This window comes from Melospiza melodia, chromosome 13, assembly GCF_035770615.1.
Source record: "Melospiza melodia melodia isolate bMelMel2 chromosome 13, bMelMel2.pri, whole genome shotgun sequence".
In the NCBI taxonomy this organism is placed as follows: domain Eukaryota; kingdom Metazoa; phylum Chordata; class Aves; order Passeriformes; family Passerellidae; genus Melospiza; species Melospiza melodia.
Window position 1 is genome coordinate 7,500,001 of NC_086206.1, and position 22,541 is coordinate 7,522,541.

Consider the following 22,541-nt stretch of genomic DNA (forward strand, 5'->3'; position numbering starts at 1 on the left):
CAATAAAGGAAGCAAACTCATCCAGAACAGAGCTTGATTACTGCACCTGCACTTTTTCACTAATTAGGCTTTGCCTTTTGTGGAGGCATGCATAAGGTATGGGAAAAACATTGAGTTAGAATGTGATTTTCTAGAAAGAAAACTGCTCATTTTTTATAATTATTTGGTGCTGCCTCTTCTGTGGTGCCTTTAAAACTTCTGGAACCCGTTCATTTTTCTTATCATTGAAGTTGTGCAAGAACTCTTCTTAAGTAGAGCAGAATCTAAGGCTAATCTGAGCCAGGTTGTTACAGCCACTATATTATCTGGTATATTTTATTTTCATTTTCCCAGATTTCCAAATATTTTTAAAAAGCTTACATCAGCAGCTAACAAAAATGATGCAGCTACTTTCTTCTTTTAGAAACTTCATCCAAGCATATGACGTCTGATAGAACAACTGTTTGCATTCTCTATTTCTGTGCTTTTTAGTGACAGAGAAATGTTTTACAAAATAAGGTGCAATAAATAAATAAAATATCAGCATGCACACAAAGCCCATTATTTGTTAATGACTTCTGTGTTTGTGGTTCTCTGGAACTGGGTTGAAAATTGACTCTATTACAATATGTTTAAAACTTGGCATCGTGTGCTTGCAAAACCTGGAGATTTTCTAGCAATAAAATAAAAGCATTGGGATGAGCCAAAATGTATTGTTTCTTCATAGCTAAAGCATTATTTTCTCCCAATATTATTCCCAGAATGGTTAAAGTGTTTAGAAACATCCTCCTTTTATTTCTTTTCCTATAAAGTGTCCATTCTTGTTTTGTCCAGCCCCTATTAAGTTAACCTGAAAAAGGTTGAGTCCCTTTGTTTCAATGATTTGTGATGTGATGTTGCTGCTCACATTTCACTTGGTGTTGCTTAAATTGCCAATCATGGATCTCGCATCCTCTCTGCTGTCAGCTCGGTTTGGATTATCACCTCGGATGCGGGGTTCCCTGTTTGCACTCCGTGGTGAGCACTTCCACGCTCGCTTTTATATAATCTCATCTGTCTAATGAGAATGCAAATGAAAGAAAAGCTGTGTGAAATGGCTATAGATGAGTTGCTTGTCAAAAATGTTTTACTTTAGGGGGGGAAATAAAGCGCCAATAGCTCGCTCAACAGGGTAATGTGGTGCATGTTCTAGATGGGCTCCTCTTTAGAGTTGTGGCACGTGGCCAAACATGAAGGCAGCACATCTTCATTGTTGCTGGTTTTCATTTCTAGTGCTTGAACAACTCATGCAGGTTTTGACAGCTTTTTTTTTTTTAATATATTAACATAAACCACTTTATTTCAGTAGCGCGTTTTCAATAGAAAATATAAATGTTGCCTTACAAAAAGATTTTTTATTTTTTTAAAGACCATACACGTTTTTTTGTCCTTGGGAAAACATAGAAAAAATGATGCATTTGGGGAACTTTAAAAGTTACTTTATTATAAAATATGGATCAAAATACCATAAAAACACAATAAAAAGAGTCATTTTCTCTGAGAGACCATTTTGGAAATCAGCTGCGTGCCTTCAGTAGTATGTAGTATTGGTATGTGCAGGGAGATATGACTGGAAGATGAAATTATTCCTACTGACGACTACTAGAGATCTGTACAAAACTAACCTATAATTAGATTTAAATATGATATGTATTCACTTTGCTTACTTTGGCTTTTATTGATTTATTTATAATGAGTTAAAAGTATAGGGTGATATCTCAAATCACCTTAGGCAGAGCTTTATGGCTGCCTGAGGTCTCACTGTTAATAATCTTACAGCTATTTACCTCCATTGGTAATGAACAGGCTCATGGGTCAGCAGATCTGACTGGACACTGATCTCTCAGGGGGGTTTCACTCACTCCTCATCTGGAGCTGCCTTTCACCTGTGGCCTGAGTGATTTGAGTGTCTCTGCGTGTAGGACACTTGCATATGTAGCTAGGTAATCGGGAAATTAGTTGTGTGTGGAAAAAAATGCAATTTTTATACTAATGCAAGTTATTACGTGCACTCCAACACGCCTCAGAAAATCTGTGTAAAAGAAAAGGCAAGTGGCACTGTGATGCTAATGGTTACAGGACAGATTTGCAGCATGGCCCATCCTCTGCAGCTGGAACTAGATTTTAAACCAGCAGAGATCCTACCTGGGCTCAGATGCTGCTTGTCAAAACACATCCAGATTCCCAGAGGACTTCAGCATTTTGGGTGCTGAGCTTGTGCAGCAATTCAGCTGTAAATGTCACAGTAGGAACAGATGGACATCAAGCACTTTAGTAAATCTCACTTAGACTTTGGTGAACAGAAAAATTTGACATTTTTACCCTAATTATAGGTACTGAGCACCGAAACATTTGACCAGAGAGCTTTCGAAATGTTGTCTTAAAATATTTCCTGTTCAGGAGTGATTAGCCAATACAGATTTCAATTTAAATTTTAATTAAAGCTTATTTGTTATGTGCAGTATTAGCTTGCAACACTTTTTTTTTTTTAAAGAAAAGATGTTATCTTTATAGAATTGACTTATTTGGAAACTTAACATAAGCTTCCAAGCCCACAGAAAATATGGTGATGTGTTTCTGTTTAAAATATGTTTTAAAAAGTCATTCACTGTAAAATGTTTTTGCATTACTACTTTAGAAATAATTTTGGATGTCTTAGATAGGAACCTATTAAACCCTGACTCTAAACCACAGATATACAAAGAACTTACAGGAATACAGTTTCACTACTCAGTTTTTTAGCCATGCAGTTTGCACATGACCTGATTATCACTTTGAAAACATCTGGGTTGACTAGTGATAGGAAAAAGCATATCAGTGCTGATGTATGAAACAGCCCTGGCCCTGCACATAAATGGACACAGGGTGTCTATTGACATCAACAGATGTTGTAGGTAGGGGAGGTACTTGAAATATTGCAATTCTATCTGTGAATGACTGTTGGGGTAGTTTCACTGATCATACCTCAAAAATTTAATTTTTAAGAAGCGCCTGTCCAGTCAGTGTTGAATTTATTGAGCTAATGAGTGGTTTTCTTTCAATGCAGCACTGTTCTGTGCACCCTGTGTCGATTGCATGGCTCTAATTAAATCCATGCAAGGCTGTGCTTTATGCTGTTATTAAACAGTAGAGTGTTAACATTGATTTAGTAGGCTTTAGAAGCAGTTACCCTGGAGAGGTGGTGTGGCCAGGAGTCACCTGCTTCTGCAGAAACACAACATAAAGCCAGTCTTCTCCCTGGCAGTTCTGGACAGATTAAAAAATAATGTTTCAGGTGTTTCAAGTATCTCAGGTGCACGCTAAGACTTCCAAGAAATCTTCTGATGATTGGCAAAGAGAAAAGAAAATTAGGTGAAAAACAAACATAAAGAACTCCTGAAATGTGTGAGGGTTGGTTGGTTTGATTTTTTTCACTGTTGTTTTGGTGATTAGAGGGAAATAGTGTGAGAAGCTGGGAGGGTCTCTTGCAGTTAAGCCTGCACTCAAACCTTTCACCATTTTGGCAGATGCTTAAAATACATCCCATGGTGCACTAACACCCCCTGCTCCCTGCCCAGGGTGCTGATCAGCTGGTCTCTCACTATGGGGGGATTAAACAGGGAGAGTAAAATAAAGAGATAGCAGTGAAAGAGAGAATCACAAAAAGAAGCACCAAAAATGGATTTGAATGACTTTAAGGGCAAAGGTATGACTGCCTCATGAAAGCTTGGGCACCTCTTGGTTGGTACACGAGGTACCTAACCCTCAGGAGAGATTTTCTAGAGATGATAGGTGACTGCTGTGCTTGTAGGAGACAAAAATGGAGGGAGGTTCCCACCAGGAATGGTGTCCAGGGGTACCCATAGCTAAGCAGAAGGTAGAAATGAGTTCTGATGGAAATCTGCCTTTAGAGGAACCAGGGGAAATGCAGGAGTGTCCTTGCTTGAGCCTTGAAAAGTTCAGCTCAGGGCTTCACCAAAGCTCATTCCAGTTGTTGAGAAGAGGAATCTTCTCCTGACAATCTGTCAGGAAAAGAGTCCTTTCCTTTCTCTTCCCTACTTCTCCCTTATCAGTCATCCAAAAGCCTCTCTTAGAAATGCTTTGGTCCTGACTTTTAAATTTTCCTATCCAAAGATGTGAGATGTATCTTCATGGCTGATTTAGAGATCTCTCTGCTTTGTTCCTTGCACTGATGAACAACGGATATGTGAGTCCACCAGACTAAAATTATGAGGACAAAAATACAAATAAGTCTGTTTTATCTTTAATTCCATTGTTCACATGTGAGAGCTTAAGCTCCCATGGGAAAATAACTTTCATTTTTACCTAAAGAGAAAAAGGGGGTATTATCTTGAAGTTAAAATGGTAACAGCTGAGTGTTGGAGAAAAAGAACGAACATTTTAAGACTTGATAATAAGTGAATCAGCAACACTGGGAGAAGTGTCTGCAAGATGATTTGAGTTTCAAGGACGTAAGCATACTTCATTGCTCGGATTTAGTCACCCTTGGTCATTCAGGATGTAAGTGGGAACTGATCTCATTTAGGAAATCATTGAGAGGAGATGAGTCTGAGGACTTGATTTTATCTTATCTTGACACAACACAGTTAATAAAGAAAGGCAATTATTATGTTTTCTGGGATGTACCCTCATCTGAGGCATTGTTAATAAACATTAAAGGGCTAGTTCTTCAAAGGTGTTTAAGCACCTAGCTCCCATTGATTTCAATAAAATGAGGCATCTAAGTGCCTTTAAAAATCTGACCTTAAATGTCATCAGGAAAAAGTGAAGCCAAAGATAAGCAGGTTCTAAAAGAATAACAAGGAACTGCAGGCATATGATTCTGGCATGCTCCTGGTTATTGCATTTTTTTCTGTGTATGGAGTCTCTGCACATTATAAACCAAACAGAGACACAAACAAACCATCCCCACCTATACTGCACAAAGCATCAAATTGCTCTCACTTCTCCAGTCGTGTCTCAGACATTTCTACAAAACATGCTGCATGGATTGAGATAAAAAGTGAGAAAACAACAAATCCAACAGTATCCCCTCTGCTCCCTTCAGCCTCTGTGACAGAGCCCCCCTCTCCCAGGGCCAGGCCTGTCCCCCTCTTCCCTTCCTCTCCCTTCCCCAGTGTGCTTGGTGAGCTGGAGGGGTTTGTTCCTCCACTCCGTGTGACAAGTAAACACTTGGTCGGTCACAGCTCTAACTACAGATGCTTTTTTTTAAAACTCAAACATATTCTTTCAGTTAGAAGAATATACCTTGCTCTCAAGATTAGGCTTATTGAGAAGGTACAGTAGGTATGACATAGTCCCAATGTGATAACTAGATAGACAGCACTGGTAAGCAAATGTTAACTTTTAATTTTTTTTTTTATTTTTTAGGAAAAATCCTGAACTAGAAATATCATGTTGATTTGTCACTATATTTTCAGGTTTGTTGCATTTTAATACGAAATAAAAAGTGAGAGGGAAGGAGGTTGCCTTGCTGTTTGTTTCTTTCATGTTAAGCCAACTATGCTGCTTATCTACTTCTTGATAAATATTGCTCAGCTACTTCTCTTTGGGATTAAGTAAATGAAAAAAAGCCCTCCACAGATAACAATAATTCCCACAGAAGAGATTTTCAAATTTAAAGGCTAAACTGAAATTTAAAATGATTTTCCTGGATTTCCGACCTAGATTCCCTGTCTTATTCTCGGTGCATTTGTCCTTTTAAAGGAACCAATATGTTTGTATAACTGATGTGAAACAAGCTTGACTCCAAAAAGATTTAACTTAATATCTGGCTAAGCATTCAGAGGGTAGTCCATCTGTAGAATGTACATTAAGGACCCTGGCTGGAGCGCAGCGAGTCACGTATGATATCAGGCACACAAATGTGACGTGATGCCCATATACTCTTGAGCATAATTCAAAGTGCCACGAAGCTCCATGGGTAGAGAAGCTATAAACACAGTTGTCACAAATGAGAAAGTCTACAGGGTTATATTCAGGCTGAAGAATGAAGAAGCATTAGAACCAGCCATCACATCCTAATGAAATTGTTAATTAGGATATTATGGAATTCAGAACTGAAGATAATATCTGTCCAGCAACCTTGCAGCATGTTTTAATTAACCATTTCTTCTCCAAAATCGAAGGCAGACTCAAAAGTGATGCAGAAAGCCCTTCATAAATATACAAATACAATCAAAATGATGCTACTTTTTTTTTTTTCAGTGAATGTTTTTAATCTTTTTTTTTCCTTTCTAAACAGACCAGCACAGAACATGTGATTATAGGAATAAGTACACATTTAATCTACATAATCATCAGTCTTTCTTTATGTAAAAATGATTAGTAAATAGGGTTTTTAAGCAACTATTTAGATTAGGCATTGGCATCATAGATTAACTTATTTCTAAAACACTTGATTTTATCACTCTGCCTAATGATTTGTCTCATGATTTATTGGCTAATATGATGAATCATGTTAGATTTATTGTTTATCCTATAAATAGTGCAACAAATCATTAAACAGTGATAAAACCCAGCAGTTTCACATGAAAGTCTACCTATGTTGTCTTCATGTACAATGTGCTTGTGCTGTACAATAATTTGATGGTTCTGTTTTATGATATCAGGTGAATAGGCATCTCTGTTTAAATTAAATGGTTTTACAAAATAATAGTGAAGTCATAATCTTATACTCCTGCTATATTTATTTTATACAGAAAAATAAAGCCTAATGTCTGATGTATAGTAAATCTGTGAATTTATTCATAAGAATAAATGCAATATCCTTTCTTAGAAACACCTTAAATATAATGGCAGTTTTTCATATTTTAGAATGTCAGCTGTGTTTTTCTTGCTATGGTTTCATGTTGCAGTTGACAAAAATGTTGCTTCTGTCCTGGTGATTTTAGAGATCTGAGCCCATCTCATTTCACCGATCTGAAAGGCTGGTGTGGAATATTGGTAAACTGAATATATGGAATTTGGCATTCAGATAATGGGAGTGGTCATTTTTTTTTTCTAAAACATAATGGCTTCTCTTGTTGCAGACAGAGCTAAGTCTGCCTGTATACATTAGGGATGAAAGGACAGAAAATAGAAGTAATATTCTTGGAAACTCCCTGAGGTCATCAGTGGGTTAGAATAGACGCACTCATGATGATATTATATGCTGCAGGAGTAGATTTGCAGTATTTTAAATTGAATTATTTGGACTGTAGTGGTCAACCTTTATTGCTAAGTAGGCTATTTATGTTTTTTTTGATCTAAGGATATTGCCACACCCTCTCTCCCCTCACCTGTGGCAGAAGAACTTCATTAATCAGATCCATTGTTTCATACACAGGTTCCCCCAAAATTCCTGTAAAGTGTGGCATGCCGAGGACAGCTCACCAGCATTTTCAAAAGCCAGGATACACTGGAAACACCAGCCTTTTGTTCATCCTTGGATGCAGAGTCCTGAGCTGGTGGAGCTGCGCTGTCCCCACCCAAGAGCAGCAGATTTGCAGGGCATATGTGGCACGTGTGACATTTGTGCACAGCTCATCAGTTCTGAACGAGCCCAGGGCCATGACATTGGGAGTGCAGAGGAAAACAGCACCTGAGAGCCTGTGCTGCTGCTGGTTGTCCCTGGTATTCCCATTGCTCTGGAGGAAAAGGCTCAATTGGAACAGGACATGGCCCAAATGCCAGGCCTGGGCAGCTGCCTGAGGCTGTAATTAGCACCTGTCTTACACAGCCCCTTTTTTTTTTTTGCATATCACAAGAACTTGATTTGTGTGAGAGGGAGCAAAATGGGATAAGCAAGAAGATTAAACAAAGGATCAAAGAATAAACCTGGGACAAGTTTTTAACAAACACAGCTCTTTCCTGGCCACTGTTAGGTCAGCTGTGTTGGTTACTTGACTTACTTGTTTAGAACAATGGTAAATTATGGGGAATTTGGATATTCATTATTTGCACTTGGCTGTGCAGCCTGGGCATTTGGACTCTGGTTACTGATTATTTGCACTTGGCCATGGGTGCTGTGCAGCCTGGGCACTCGGACTTTGGTTATTGATTATTTGCACTTGGCCATGGGTGCTGTGCAGCCTTGGCACTCGGATTCTGGTTATTGATTATTTGCACTTGGCTGTGCAGCCTGAGCATTTGGACTCTGGTTATTGATTATTTGCACTTTGCCATGGGTGCTGGGCGGCCTTGGCACTCAGATTCTGGTTATTGATTATTTGCTCTTTGCCATGGGTGCTGTGCAGCCTGGGCACTCAGACTCTGATTACTGATTATTTGCACTTTGCCGTGGGTGCTGTGCAGCCTGGGCACTCGGATTCTGGTTATTGATTATTTCCCCTTTGCCGTGGGTGCTGTGCAGCCTTGGCACTCGGATTCTGGTTATTGATTATTTGCACTTGGCTGTGCAGCCTTGGCACTCGGATTCTGGTTATTGATTATTTGCACTTTGCCGTGGGTGCTGTGCAGCCTGGGCACCCAGACTCTGGTTGTTGATTATTTCCCCTTTGCCATGGGTGCTGTGCAGCCTGGGCACTCAGACTCATCTTCTATGCCAGGTGCTTGTTCAGCTGCTTGTTCCAGCCTGTAGAAGAGCCTGAACACAAATTGGCAGGATCTATGCAGCAAGGCTCTGAAAATCATCTCCAGTGATCCAGAAAGCCTCATAGCAAGCAGAAGAAGTCCTGCTCCTTGTCACTGTGATTATGGAGATGCAGGAAGCAGGTATCCATGTGTGGCATGGCCTAACGAAGGAAGTGTGCCTTGTTTGTTAACTAACTGAGCATGTCCCTTCCCTGCCCTGACAATAATTCCTCCCCTCAGGTTTTCACAGGGAAACTGCCACAGTGCTTAAGATGCACCATGAAGAATAACGTGATTTTTCTGTGTCTTGGACACCTATTTTATTTGTAGAAGGACACTGAGCACAGCTCAGCAGCTTCCCAGTTCTGGATAACTGTACACTTTTAAAAATTTCTGGAAAATATCACAAGCCCTTTCTGTAGTACTCTAACCTAGCTGTATTTGGTGTCTTTGTTTCTTATCCATAGTGCACTTTATAAAAAGAAGAAGAAAGAGCAACAAATAAGTGTGTTTGAAATCTGGTAAGAAATAAAACTTCCATGGCTACTCTTAAGAGAAAACTGACAATGTTTTTGGGCCAAAGTCTGGAAAAAATGAAGTTAATTGAAAGGTAGGCAGTAAATGAGATGGCTATTTAGGATTGATATTTTGGCATGTCCAATAATTAAATCTGCAAAGATGGTCTTGATGACAGAAACCAGCAAAGAAAATGTGATTCTCTGTGCATTTGCTCCTCCATGTGTGTATGAGCATCACAAATTTGTCCTTTGGTACAGCACTCTTGCTTGAAAGCATGCACCTGATGGTCCAGCAGCAGAGTAAAGCTGTGGGTCTTTTGAGTCTCCAGTGTAATCCTGGGCAGTGCTACCACTGATTCTACTACAGACAGGCCTTTTAGTCCTCTAAGTGTTTCTAGAGATGTATTCTTGTTTATCTTAGAGGAATCTCTTAGGAAAGTTTCCGGGAATTTCTCTAGATATAGAGGTAAAGGAGGAAAATTGTATGGATATGCTGGATTAAAGGAAAGAGGCCTTAAATGAATAAAAGTTATCATTTAGCACAGGAGGAGGAAGTGGTTTATTATACTGGACCAAACAGCTAGAAAGACCTTACATTATAAATGCTGACACAGGCTTATCTCAAAGCAGGGTAAAGGTTATTGCATTAAAGGTTTCAAATCTGGGAAATTCATGTTCCTAGAGGGTGCATAAATCTGAGACATTTTTAATCTCACTATGTAAATAAATCTCATCAGAAAAATAAAATTGTATTGCTTTGATTCATTTGCCGTAAACCCTTTTAATTTGATTTTGATTGATAGCTAAACCCCTTGCATTAGAACTTCTTGAAAAAGTTTCAAGATAAGCAATTACTCACTCCCGCTTGGAAAAGCAAAGTTTTCAAACTTGTGAGGATGTGTTACTCCTGTATAAAATATAACTGGCAAATATTTTTTATAGTGTAATTGCATTTGGGTTTTATTTCACAGCATTTGTTCATCCTTCATGCCAGACTTTCAGACTCTGTGATGTGACTGACTGATGTGGTAAGTGCAGTTAATTTTAATTCTGATTTTTAGGACTGGATTTGTCAATCAATATTGTTCACTGGAGTAATTCACTAAGTGTCTCTAATTTCTTAGTCTTTTTTTTTTTCCCCTCTCTCTCTTTTACTTAATAATTTAGAAGTGAAACTTCTCTAAGAGCTACCTGTCATTTTGGTGTTCAGAAATTGAAGGATGAGTGGCTGTTGTTTGCATCCCACACGAACAGAGCTCTGGTTTGGCAACAGTGATTGTCAGTAGATTGCCATTCAGTCTGTGCTTTTGCCCCCATTCAATAGGCAGCCAGGATGCCAGAAAAACAGAGCAAGCTGCATTTTCAAGAAATAAAAGCACACAGGGAGCACGGGTAACCAGCAGTACATGCTCCAAACCAGACAGATCAAATTAATTCCGTGAAGAGGGCTGGATTATATAAACACATTACATATGCCAGATATTGATGTAGGACATTATTCTCCCTTATTCACAGGAGATTCTGCTAGTGTCAATAAAAGGGTTTACAGAAAGATGTAAAGTGTCATCATCAAGTAGTAACTAATGTTTTAGTTAGCACCATTATTATTTCATATGCAGCATTACCTGATGGGAAAAACCCATTAACTTTAAAACCACAGTTGTGTGCTCTGTATTTCTTCTTGTTTGTTGTCCTTTCAACTTCTCTATCAGCTTTTAACATCAATCAACAAATTCATCCTTTTCCACATGAATAGTGATCCCCTGCTGACTGGCATGTCTGTCTGGAGAACAAGGACTGTAGCAGAACTGATCCTGCAGCACCCCTGTTTCCTGGGACACAGACCTTGGATATTCAGGGGTAACATTCAGAACTGGTAGACTAAAATTATTCCATAATCCACCTAAATTTTTCTAGGTTTTTTACTTGTCTGTAATGCTATCACTTATGTCTTAGTACAGGAATTCAAGATTCCCAGTACCCACCTGCTGTGTTCCAAGGCCCTTCCAGACCCCTGCCTCCCCCAGCTGCGTGTGCAGCAGCTCTGCATGTCAGGCCTGTAGTGCAGAAAGATGATCCCTTTTTTTCTGTGCAGCCAAAATCATGGAGTTGCCATGTCAGTGAAGATAATAAGATCTGACTGGCCTAAATTGGACTTGTATTCTCAGCGCGTTTTTGGCAGCGCCGTTCCTGTCCCTCGGAAAGAGCCCACATTCCATTCCTCCTTACTCAGTGCTGGGATGGATGTGTCCTGAGTGCTCATCTCCCCAAAAGTCACAGCAATGCAGGGGTGCTGGCCCCTGTTGGGAGCAGCAGCTGCCTGCAGAGCCTCTCTCCCTGCTGTGCCCTGCCCTGGTCCCACTGGAGGTGGCTGGATGTGCCCCCGTTTCTCTGGGTAGATGGGAGCTTTGCCTCTGTGGCTTGGCTGAAAGCATTCCCTGGAAATAAAACCAGTGTGTTCTCCTGTTCTCCACACACCATTGCAACCTGGCAGTGCTGAGCTCCCTGCAGCACCTTTTCCCAGTGACTTGCTGCCAGTCCTTGGGTGCACCCCGTGGCTGATTGTTGGCCACCACAGCTGTTATTGCTCCTTGCTCCAAAGCCCTTCCAAGCAGCTCCTCCCTGCCTCAGGTTCTAGTTGGGCTTTTTGTTGTCTGTGAAGATAAGTAAGGACTGTGTTTTGAACCTGTGTTTGGGTGCTAGAACAAGCTTTGAGCTCTCTGGCTGGTCACCAGATGACTTTCAGTGGGGGATGCAGCCTGCCCAGCCCCACCGTTCCTCCCTGTGAAATCCAGAGTGGCACTTTCACGAATATTTTGCTCATCTGAACTCTTCCCCCCTGCCTTCCCCCATCCCCCAAAGGTAAAAATAGTTATCTAATAAATATCCAAGTGTGTTCAAGCTTTAGGGATGACACACATTTAATGTGGCTTATGCTATATTATTCTTGCTTAACTTTGAGCTTTTGATTTAGCATTCCAGTTTAGCAGTGGTATTCCACAGGGGATATTGTTGGTTTCCAAATCTTTTGTCAGAGTAATTGAGCATAACATCTCTGCAGGTTTGTGTTTCAAAAGATGCATTATCTTTTCTTGTCCATTTGTTCTAGCCAGGCTATTCAAAACTTTTAGTTTTATGGATCCTCTGAAAGAATTTGAGGTTTAGGACTGATAATTTATGTTTCTGCTGAATTTGCAACTCTGCATAGGATGATTAATACACTTCTCTCCATAAATAAGAGGAGATGATATCTGTAAATTGGTAACAAAACAGAAGAATTTCATTAAATTCTGTATTTTGCAAGAGACTTCCATCCTTTTAAATCTTTATAAATTAAACATCATCCATGTCTGGCTCGCTGAAGAATGAATGTCACATATAAGATATCTCCCTTAAATATTTTCTTGAAAGTAATCTATATGATTTACAACATATTGCAATTAACATTGACCTTTTGTCTGCTTCAAAAGAATGTGAGAACAGTTCTTTGACATCAAAGAGATTTTCTAAATTTCCAAAAATATTCCTGATGAAAGTTGTTCAGACTGGGAAAAATATGTCACCTTCATTTAAAAGTTATGGCACACTTGATAGATTATCTGCCTCTTTCCTAACCTTAGTTCATGCACAAAAGTGCATTTAAAAATACACTTGCGCATAATAATCTTTTAGAAAATGCAGATCCTCAGAAGTCAAAACTAAGAATCCTGTACTTCCTGTTTAAGATCAACTGACAATTTATTCAAGATCTGCAGGCTGCTCTTCACTCTCTCATTTCTTTCCAGCCACTTAATTGCCAACGTACGGCTGCAGTAGAGATCCCAATAAATTTTGTACCTTCTTTCATCCAAAATGTAGGGAAAACAAAGGATAAAGCTCAGTTTTGTCAAATATCTATAATCAACTTTATTTTACAGTTTGTTTGCATCAGTATCTTGTTTTGTTTTGCCTTTCACCAGCAGTTACCTGTGGAAATGTTTGTGGAAAGCAGACAAAGGGTCCGTGACTAGGATCAAATTCCTTCACACAGTAAGACATAGAGTCCTGCTCATCTCTATTTGCTTACTCTTTGCTCTTCACTGCTTTGGTCCCCTTCTAAAGGTTAGGAAGGCTGCTCTGGCCATGGTGTCCTGCCAGTGTGTGACAAGTTCAGGCTCTGTCCCTCTGGGCACTTGGCTGGAGCAGCCTCTCTCTGTAGCAGCCCTGACTTTGATGGTGCAGTATTAACTGTTCAGTCGAGGGAGGGGAGGAGAGATCAGAGCACGAGTTAGGCCAGCTGCCAGCCACACTAAAATTACTCCTGTAACCACTCCAATATGTGCAGCAGAATTTAGGGACTCCGATATATTCAGACGGAACAGTTTTACACAAAGGGTAGTTGAAATACAGTCTGGAACAAACTGCCGGAGTCAGCAGTAGAAGCAAATAGTGTAAATCAGCTCAAGGAGGAGTTTTTGAAGAAAGCAGGGGAAGAGCACACAGCTACTAGCTAGAAGTTCAAGTTTCAGATGATGAAACACAGATTGATTTGTATTTCCTGAGGTTATGAGGGCAGGTCTTCATGGACCACATCATCTCCTTTGGGCTGTTCAATGTTCGTATGTACTTTTGGGCTGTGTTCTCATCCTCTTTCAGTCTGGAGTGTTGCTTCTTTCCCCCCACACTCTCTTGCTTGTACAGTCTCTTTAGATAAGGCCTTGCAGAGGGGAATGCACAGCACAGAACCCCTGTTTCCTCTCATCTTGGTGAACTTCACCAAAGCCAGTGTAATCATTTAGCAACAGTGGTGCAATCAAGAGCACTTTATATAAAATTGCCTGCAGTGTGTTGTTTCCTGGGATGGGCCTCTAGACCATGATACAATATTTAACTCTACACTGTAATGGTAAAGGAATTTTGACTATGAACTCAAACATGGAAGTGTTTTAGCATTTCAGGGTACCACTGATCTCAGAGCTGTAATGCTGACGTGGTGAAAGATGCACAGTGCAGGTGGGAACAGAACAGATTCACTTTACTGCTCTTAAGTGATGAGTCTGTATTTTGTCCTTGTGGCCACTGATGTGTAGTTCTTGAGCAGAGAAACTCTGCCAGAAAATATCTTGGGTTTTGTTGTTGTTGTTTTTAATATCAGGCAGTCTATAAACATAATTGTTCGTTTAACAGGGTCCCTCTGCTCACTCCCACATTTGTGACCCACTGACACTTCTCTCCTGTGGGAGTCCTGAGCTGCCTCCCTGGGCCTCCAGGAGTCATTCTTGTGAAAGGCTTGGGGAGAGCAGCCATGGGCCTGATTCTGTTGCCTTCATGAACTTTTTGTCATGTCAATATAAATTGAAATTTTTCCACAGCTTGTCTGGCTAGATTTTGCCTTGAATTTCACCTAGACTTTTCTTTCTTTTTTTAACAGTTCAATGTCTTAAATTGCCATTACTAATATTACATGAGAAAAGATTATTGAATTCATCACAGGCTTCAGTTTCCAAGACATAGATTGTAGTAGGTAGCTTGTTTGTGTAAAAATTTTAGTAGAAAATTTTCAAATGCAAAAGTTTCCCCTTATTTTCTAAATATCTTTGATTGCAGATTTGATAAGTGAAGCACAAATGTCTTTATTTTGATGCAAGAGCACAAAATACATTTTTTTCCTGAGATTGCCTGTGCCTTGGGTTTCTTGTTTAAAGAAACATTTATTTTCACTGAGATTTGAGTATTTCCAATATCTTCTGTCTCAGCATAACATTAAAAAGCGCTCTTTGTTCATTCATAACTATGTCTACTGTGATGCAGAAGGGTTATAAAATACCTCTTAATGATCCCCACTTTCTACATTTACATCCCTGTTGGAAATCAGACATGCTGTTTCATAACAAAGGGAAAAAAAAAAAAAAGGGAGAGGAAAAAAGAAAACTAACAATTAACTGAACTTTGTAAATGACCACACAGACTTGGTTCTTGCTTCACAGACATCCATAACCTGTGCTGGCACAATCCCTGCTCTCAGCTTCACAGCCTGGATGTGCTGGTATTGTGTTCAAAGCCCAGCAGAGCAGTAGCAGCAGGACAGAGCTGGCCTTGCAGGAACGTAGCAGCCGGATGATTGGATCCCATTTCCCCCAGGTTTCCAAGCCTGCAACTGAAAATGCCTTGTAACTCTATTAGGAAAGACCTGAGTGATCAATAGAAGCAACAAGGCCACACAAGTACGTCTCCAAGCACAATGAAAATTGCACATCCCGTGGTGCTCAGGGGACTTAATATTTTCCAGTGATTTTTTCACCCCATCCCTTGCCCTTGTTTACAGAGCAGTTGTTCTGTCTGGTGCAGCTTTACTGTGACATGTAACTGGACTTGTTCATTACCATATTTTACTCAAAAAAAACCCCCAGTCCCCTACTTTTTTTAAGGTTTGCAGTAATACAGATTATTTTTACAAAATTTTCTTTAGTTTTGTAAAGATTGGTTGATATTTTGAAGTGGCATTTTGCAGTTCCAAAGAGGAGCCCTGCAGTCCCTCACCCACCCCTCTTGTTTGAGACAGGAGGGCCCAGCTCAGCAGCCAGGCTGGGATGGACCATGGGTTCCATGTGGGGAACTCACCCCAGCTGTTCTGAGGGTGGATCTGAGATGATGGGGGACAGATCTAAGCTCTGAAGTTGTCTCATGGCAATTTTTTTTCTCAGAAATTTTCAGAACTTTCTCGTTTTAGTGACAACTAAGAGACTGCTTGTTCTTTTATGTAATTATTTTTAATTTGCTGTTATGCACACAATGCAACTAATTTTTTAAAATTTTCATTTTTAATATGTGAAAAACAAAACACTTGCTGTGAGGTGTACAGGGAGTCTTTAACAGACAGTGTATTTAGCTCAGAGCAAATGAAAAAATAACTGCTTGACTAGGTTAGCTTTGGGTGCCCCCAGGCTCTTTGAGATTAGTTTTAGATTCATATACTATGGTCACCCATTGACCAAGCTGCTTCAACCCTTATACATATCCAGCAAAGTACCATTTCCCTCAGGCATGGTTTTCTTTCAATCATATTTAACAAAACCATTAAACACACTTGGGGGTTGCATTGAAGAGAGAAACAATTTCATATGTTCAGAATTCAGAACAACTTTCTTCTTTAGGAAATTGAAAAAAATTGGTTGGGTCTCAGTTTTTCAAGACTTTATTTTGGTGCTCCATAAAAGGGCTCTGTATAACTTCACCTGTAATTAAATTACTCCTGCATTATTCCTAGTGATTTTTGGCAATAATTTTAAAGTTGAAGCAAAGATGCTTTATTCCTATGCAAACAGAAAAATGAAATATTTCCTACTTTTGTTTCCAGAAGCGTTTGACACTTGATACAGCACTGGGATGGGAAGCAAATGCTACACTGATTGCTTTTTATCTTTTCAAGAGCTCTTACTTGAGCGGCCAAAGTTTGGTTTTCAACAAATCCTCAAACGTTAAGGGTTTCAGCTTTGATGTTTTTTAAAAAAAGCTCTTAAAACACCTTCTCCCCAATAGGTTTGCACCAGATGAGCACCCATGGGAGTGGATGAAGAGTCTCTACAGAGACAGGGTGTGGAGCAGAGAGGTTGTGTCCCTCCATCTCTGGCATTTGGCTGTGCCAGGCTGCTGATCCCCCAGACAGCTCCCTCCATGTGCAGAGTCATTTTGGCTCCAGTTCAGGGAAATTCAACACAGGAAGAGTAAGTGTTCACACACAAAGGCTGTATGTAGGACTTGTTACTGGACCCTAAATTTGGATTTGGGAAGCATTCCCAGATGGCCCATAAAGTTGAGTATTTTTGGTTCTTAACTGAGAAAGATTCACTTTAAATCCTCTCTATTAAACATGGATTTATAGGAAATACTCTTCATTTGAACAGTGTAGCTTTGAAGAGAGTGGAAATGCATGTGAGAAGGAGGTGTAGGGTTTTTTGTGTGCCATGTGTGGGTGTGTTTCCCTGTGTACAGAGTTATTGTTTGTGGGAGAAGGGTGAGGAATTCTTTTTCCTCTCATGGTTATCTATTTTGGGTGTGTGTCTATGAAAGAATTATCTCCCAAATTATCCGAGAAGTAAATTATGCTCTCCCTTCAAGATTTATCTTAATCCAAAAGCTGTGCCTGACAGGTTTCACTCAGGAGTTCAGACTCTCCACTGCACTTTGACTCCTCAAAGCAGAAATCCCTGCTGACCCTCCCTCTGCTTAGCCTGGCTGGAATTTCCTTAAACTTTCCTGGATCTTTAACACATGGAGGCAAGTGCCCACGTTCTCTCCTGCTCCCACCCCCTTCTTTCTCTGTGTGGTGATCACCTGAGCTGCTTCAATCTTCTGGCCTAATTATAATTTCTTTAAGAATAACAGTGGAATTTCTTAGATTTGTATTGAAGATGCCATGATATCTTATATCTGTTAGCTCTTCTACAGTCAGGTTTAGAACTTTTACAGGTCTCTGTCTTAGTATGAACCACATTCATATGAGAATTGGGGTTTTTTTGTAATCATACATCTTTGGTTGCTGCAGGTATTTATGGTCTTGTGCCCTGAACTGTAAACAAGAGAGTAAGAATTTCTTCTTTGTGGTGGGACCTAACGAGTGGATATCTGAACAGTTATTTAATTCTACGTTTCCTTTTTCACAACTGTCTTGATATTCATCCAATTGCTAAAATACTGAATGGGAGGTAAATTGTAGACCTAATTTTTGCTAAGTCATATGAAAAGTGCCCACTCCAGGAGAATAAGACTAGATTTTAAAACTCATATTTCTGATTATATTCTATATTTTAAAATAATTATTGGCGTTTAAATCAACAAGCAGCCTTTTAAAAACTACTTGCCTTCATGTAATGCTGTTCTGGACCAAAGAGAGACTGAACCAAATTTTGGGCAGTGTAACTATTTTTTTGATATTTCCCTCTCTCACTGTGTCAGAGTAACCAGGTTGTTCCTTTGTCAAGGTTTGTTGAGCAGTTGCCTAAGATCACAGTCTATGTGTTAGAATAACTGACTGCAGTGCAGTTTTAAAGCCTCTAATTTTAGTCATCTATTGTTCCTCTTTTCAATTGTGCATCTTGTCATCTTCAGTTATTGGAAATTCTAAATTTCAGCAGTGAAAATGCTAAACTATCTCTTCTAGTAGTTTTTCATTAATGTTTTGTGATTTAATATTTCATTGTGTGTAAAAAATCATGAGACATTATAGTGTGATAAGTACTGTATAATTTTTATTATATTGCTTATGACACTTAAATCCTGATGATTTTAAAGTAGTGAAAATAAGAGATATTTTTCTTAGAGGTAAAATAATTAAGGGGTTAGGTGAAAGTGAATACAGTTTGTGTGTTTGATCATGCAGAATATCACACTTTTTGAACCCTATTTTCAGTTTTTTTCCTGTTAGAAAAACAGATTATTCAAAATGTCATAATTTTAACTATAAATTAGCACATTTTGTCTTATTTTCTGGAATTTCCATAGTACACATGGTAGGCTACAGCAAGCATATTGTCTCTGGAAAGCTTTCATATCTTCTGAAAATATTAAATGTTTTAGAGAGACAGAGAAGAAAACTCAAAGTGAAGGTAATGCCCTAATTGCTCCTTACATGTGCACCTGAAATAAGTAACTGAAAATGTCTTAAGGTTTGAATTTTTAAAGTGACAAAGCTTAGTTCTGCCTGGTGATGTGATGACCCTGTGACAGCATCTTTGCCTCCACATCACTGCACTGATTTTGTGTCTTACAAAGGCCAAAGGCAGACCTTGGTGTCCTTTTTTTCCCCTCAGGTACAATATCACAAGATTTAAATCACTAACAGGAGCTTCCTGATGATCCTTGCGCTTCCAGTTTGTAAACTGGCAACACTTGTACACTGAAAAGCTTTTTTATTTTTTTTTTTAATGAAAAGCTGGTTTTGTTGTAGACCACCCTCTCATATATAAACAGGCTCCTGTTTATGTCTCTCCAAGCACCATCTGGGGTCAATAGAAGAAGGATCTCCTGCAGAAAATAACCAGGAGAACCTGTTCAGTAGCATCTGCAAGAGGATCTTTCTCTCCACTCAGTCTAGAAACCAACTGGCCCAGCCAGGTGCACAAAGCTGAGCTCTGTGAAGGCTCTGTTCATGCTTTGTGCTGGTTGACCTCAAAACTGTTCCTTATTGAACCTTCCTCAGAAAAGATGCTGACCCAAATGTCATTTACAACTTAACATGGAGATCCTTTATGAAGGTCTGTGTTGAACAGAGCCCCAGGCAGAATTTCTGCCTTTGTGTTTGTGTGAAACAGGAATCTGAATTCAGTCATGTCTACTTTGGGCTTGTGGAAATGAGCACAAGGAATAATCCCATGTTATGGAGTAATTTTTGATGTTCCCTGTAATTAAAATAGTTCTGCATTACATTCAGGGAAAAACTATGCTTTGGCAGTGTGGTGAAACATTAGAGAATTCTCCTCAAATTAGTTACAGAAATTGAATGACAGGACAAATTAAGAAGAGGCAGGAGGGGGTGAAATATTTTATTTTAAAAATACTCCATAAAGACAAACATGCAGTAAATTAGTAAATGTGCCTTCTCAGTTATTCATGGAAACATGTTTGGAAAAACAACCATGGGCTTGGTTTGTTTATTATTTGGCAGAATTTTCCAGTGTTTTGTCAGCTTCCCACAGGCTGCTGTGCATGGAGCTGCTTGGGAGGATCACCAGAAGGCTTTGAGGAAATCTTCAGAAATGATGGACCAGACATGGAGGAGAAACCTTCTGCAAGCCTTTCTACCCCAAAGGCATCATTTCAAAGAGTCACATGTATGGAGGGAGAAAATTACAGAGATCCATGCAGCTACCTGCATACTGTCCTGGATACTTCAAAAGCTGCAGTTAAAAGTAGAAGCCAAACTTCCTCTGCATTTACAGCAGGTGGTATTAATTTATGTCATTTAGATTAATAGCAGTTGTTGTTTAACAATAGCTGTTGATAAACTAGCATTGGTTTAACAATATGCAAAAAACTGCATCTAAACTTGGTGGGGGGGAAGCAGGGAAAGCAGCCAAGTGCTCCACCCAGATATAGATGTGTGTGTGTGTGTGTATATCTGTATATTTTATAAATAATATAATATAAATTATATTATAATATAATATAAATTCCTCTGTCCATGCACAGAAATGTTAACTTCAGAATGTTTATTGGAGTGGTAAAAAACAGCCACTTGCAAATTCACTGAGACAAGGAACACCAGATTGGATCTGTATTTTTTTTTTTAAATGTTGCTTCCAACCGCAATGTAAGTGTTAGAAAGAAGGGGGAAGCTTTTCTTTTTTGGAAATATATTGGGTTTTATTGCAATAAATGCTTCTGGCTCAAAGACATCCCTAGTTAAACCTGGTAATCTGTGAGTGGAAGGGCATGTGCTGGCAGAAGAGAGCAGAGCTGTGAAAAGGATCTGTCCTTAGGACCTGTCTATCTTTTTGTTCATAATAAAAGCAAGGGAAAAAAAAAGCAGCAGTGTTATCAGTACACTTCTGCAAGTGAATTAGCTAGCACAGATTTGATAAAGCTTATAAACCCTCTAGAGCAATCGTGACAGTTTGCTGGCTTGGGCTTTGTCTGCTGCCAGTTACTCCTTGCTAGTGGCACTCTTTATTTATGCTTCAGTACCACGTTATCCTCTGGGCTTCAAACAGAAGGGACCTGTCTGTAAGTGTTTTGGTTGTGGTGTTAAAAAATAAGAGTGCAGCAAAACACATGCAACAGTGCCCAAGCTCCCTTTCAGCCAGCTTCCCTTGCCGTGGTGTGGCTTCCCCGTGCACGCAGCGTGGCTGGGGTGGTGTGTGTCTGCCTTCCACTAGAGAGTGTCACAGAGTTATTTCCATGCATGAGAAAAGCCAAATGGTGCATTATCTGCTTCGTTGTAGGTAAAATGCAAAAGTGGTGTGACCTCAGGAACAGGAGATAGCTGTGCCTGCCTATATGTTTTCCATTTTCTAACCAGTGCTGTTTATTCTTCCATCTGCAGCTGAAAATATACACAGTTCAGGAGGGGGCCACATTTTCATGCACACCAGGATTTTTTTCTGTCCATTTGACAACATGTACATCTTAATGTTATTGTAAATATACCATCTGACACTTTTTACTCTCATTTGTCCTCAAATTAAATTTGTACTTCAAAATGGTTCCATAATTCTGGGGTTCATTATCACGTGCATATTCCTAGTACAAGGCGTTGGCAAGCAGAGTTTAGATTTTGGATCAGTCTATGTAAAATTCTACACATGGGAATCTTGGGAAAAAGTTGCAGTCCATTAGCAAATCCTCATATCTGGACTGAAGATGTAAATGCACAAGTAGAGAAATTGAAAAATGGTGTTAAGTAGTCAGAAAGTCTCCAAAGGGAGATCTGGACAAGAAGCTACAGTAATAGCAGTAGATGGCTGTCATTATTAAAAGAAAAACTCAAAAGTAAGGACAATAGTAACATGCCAAATGCATAAAGTAATTTCTTCAGCCTCTGAAATTTCACATGGAAATGCAAACTCAGAAAGTATTGTTTTTTCAGGTGAGTCATATCACTGAATAACACCTATTCTTCTCTCCTAAATGATTATCAATAAAGATACTTCATTTAAAATAATGAATTTAAAATTTTAATAGAGTGCTGACCACTGCAGTGCTTATAGTGGGGTTTAATCATCAAGGCCAGTTTAGGTGAACTTTCCTGTCTCTGAATTCCAGCAAACTCTGCAATTTATTTGTTTCTGATATAGAGGACTGATCCCTCATCTCTTCCAGGTCTGTGGTGCATGTTCAACACTTGTGTCTGATGTAGTTTTCCTTCTGCTTTAGTGAAGTGACACCTCAGGTGATGCCAGCTGGGACTGTCCTTTGATGCCATCCTGTCCCCACCTCTGGGGACATACAGGCACCTTTATTCCCAGATGAGTTCCAGCTTATGGGAAGGATTTTAAAGGCTCTGGAAAAGTCAAAGGCAGAAGAAGCAGGGCCAGCCAGGCTCAAAGCTTCACTTCCTTGCCCTGGAGGGGTGAATTGGGCTGAGCACCTCTCAGTGATACTGGTGGGGCATCACAAAGGGGTCTCAAAGACCTGAGAGCAGAGCAATAAAAGGGGATTTCTCTTGAAAGTAAGACAAAGGAAGGAGAACCAGTGTGAGCAATTATGTCATGCCTTACTACAGTGATGTCAGCAGCAGGCCAGGCTGGTAATGTCAGTGAGAAACTTTAAGGTCCTGAGGGTTAAAGAGCCTGAGATCCATCTTGGTAAGGAATGTTCTTAAATGTGACAGTCTGGTCTGGTCTTAAAAACTTCCATCTTGGTTTACCTATTTACATACCTCTGTATTTCCATCCTTACCTAATGGAAAGGAGAAATACAAGTAATACAATAAAATCTATTTGATTTTGTTAAAAA